The sequence below is a fragment of the Phyllobates terribilis genome, unplaced genomic scaffold, assembly GCF_046119375.1.
Source record: "Phyllobates terribilis strain yellow unplaced genomic scaffold, ASM4611937v1 Scaffold_12__6_contigs__length_324123572, whole genome shotgun sequence".
Lineage (NCBI taxonomy): Eukaryota > Metazoa > Chordata > Amphibia > Anura > Dendrobatidae > Phyllobates > Phyllobates terribilis.
Window position 1 is genome coordinate 43,415,497 of NW_027362772.1, and position 2,630 is coordinate 43,418,126.

Consider the following 2,630-nt stretch of genomic DNA (forward strand, 5'->3'; position numbering starts at 1 on the left):
CATTTTAGAAAGTCAGCTACAGCTTCCACCTGTCTTGCAGTGCTTCAGCAGTGTTTGCAGCTTCCAGCTCACCGACTGATCTGTGATGTCCCCACACAATGGAACTCAACATTGAAGAAATTGGGAAGGATTTGTGCGCAGAAGAGGGCAGTAGTTGACTACCAGCATCAACAAGGCCGTCAGTATTAAGGTCAGACTCCACACATAAAACCTCAGGCGTGGACATGGATGTCAGACATATGTACCATCCTCCAAACCCTTGAAGATTCCACCAAGATGGTGAGTGGTGATGACGCCATATTTAGCACCACCATCCCACTTCTCTGTCTTCTGAAACGCTGTCTGCTTTCAATCAAAGAGGATGCATTGCAGGTGGAGGACAATGAGATTGAGAAAGGAACCATGCAGGGTGATTACACACAGCCCAGCCTCATCTCATCTCAATGTAAATTGGATGAAAATGAGGAAGAGGAGGAGGAGGAAGAAGAACAAGATCTAGTTTCCTGCTGTATAGATGGTACTACCTGCACAATTGTCAAACCGTCTGTAAAGCGTGGATGGCCTGAGGACAGGGAGAAGGAGGATGAGGAGGAGAGCATGGTCAGTCGTCCTCTTGGTGAGGACATGAAAGTCTTGCCTCTTTGCAGTCTGGCACACATGGCTGAGTTTATGTTACGCTGCATTTCCCATGACCCCTACATTGTCCAAATTTTGCATGACAGTCTTTACTGGTTGGTGACGCTTCTAGACCCACGCTACAGGGAGAACTTTATGTCTCTTATTCCTTTGCAGAACAGGCCTAATAAAATGTGCAGTATGAGAAGAACCTTGTTGCAAAATTATTGAAAAACTTCCCATCTGAAAATGCTGTTGGCAGAGGTCACAGTTCGTTGGACAACCAAGGAGTACAGGCAAGAGAGCCACAAATGCAATCCAGCAGAGGCTGGGGAACACTGTCATAGTTCTGGGACAGTTTTCTCAGACCCTCCCATCGCACAAGCCCTGAGGCGGGGTGTACTCTCACAAGGAGTGCAATGTTTTGGAAGATGGTGAGGGAGTACCTTTCAGACCGTACCAACCTCCTCCATGATTCCTATGTGCCTTATAATTATTGGGTATCCAAGCTGGACACGTGGCATGAACTGGCTCTCTATGCCTTGGAGGTTCTGACTATCCCTGCTGCTAGTGTTTTGTCAGAGCGGGTTTTTAGTGCCTCCGGGAGATTTATAACCAATATGTGCTTCTGCCTGTCAACTAAAAATGCTGAAAGGCTGACTCTTATAAAAATGAACAAGGGCTGGATTGGGCCAGACTTCTTAACACTACTGAATGATAGCAGCATAACATAAACTCAAATACAGTGTCTTTTTTTGAGGAGGTCTAACTCTATCCCCATGCACCTCTGTCTTCACACCCAGACATGGGTATACGCTTTCTGATTTTGTCTATTTGCTCTTGTCCTCCTCCTTCTATGCATCCTCATCCTCCACCACCATATCACTATCATATGTACCATATCAACATATGTACGTCTCTTGCAAAGGGCATTGGAGTTCCTCCAAATTTTTGGCAGCCGTTGCTTCAGTGCATAGGCAAACAGTATGGAAGACCCACTTCCTAATAATGGGAGCATTTTTTGCAGTAGGCCCTCCGACCTCTATGTCTCTTGCAAGGGGCATTGGAGTTCCTCCAAATTTTTGGCAGATGTTGCTTCACTGCATAGGCAAACAGTATGGGAGACCCGCTCCTTTCTAATGGGAATATGTCATTACTGTGGCCCTGCTCTATGTGTCTTAAAATTGTTAGTGTTTTTTTTTCGAAATTTTTGCAGCCATTGGATGCACTGCATACTCAATAACTGTACAGCAGACCTTCTCCTTTCTAATGGGAATATGTCATTACTGTGGCACAGCTCTATGTGTCTTTAAATTGTTAGTGGTGTTTTTCCCAAATTTTGGCAGCCCTTGCAGTCAAAACATGGGCATTACCACTATAAGAAACCCGTTCTTTTATAATGGGAATTTTTTTTTTTACTGAGACCCTCCTCTATGTTTCTTCAAAGGGGTATTCGGTTGCGTCCAAATTTTTGGCAGCCCTTGCAGTCACTGCATACGCAATAACAGTATAGGAGACCTAATTGTTAATAATGGGAACAACAAAGCATAGCCGGTTGATGGCTGTCTAGCAATAGCGAGGGCAAACTGCTGGCCCTTTAAAAATAGTAGGGCCGCCTGATGACTCTAAAAAAATAGTGTTTTGACTTTCAGAGTCCCTCCATCATAAATGAAACAGGATGTGTCTGATGATGTGTCACACTCCACATGGCCAGATAAGGTTGTAAATTATTAAAATGACATTTCCCAATGAATGCATTTGTCTTAAAAAATAACGTAAAAAAATAAATAAATAAATAAAAACACAGTAGGTTGTTTGTTTAATGTAAAAAACAGACTCGCCAATGTAACCTTCATGTAGTCACATTGTTCAGCTCCAGCACCTCCTCCTCCAGTTCGGCCTCCATCTCCGAAATGACCACATCAGTCACAAGCTGGAAGCACTGCAGCACTGCATTGTCCAAGCGGCAACAGGCTGTGCTGAAGATAACATGCTTAAAGCTTAGGTGACAAACC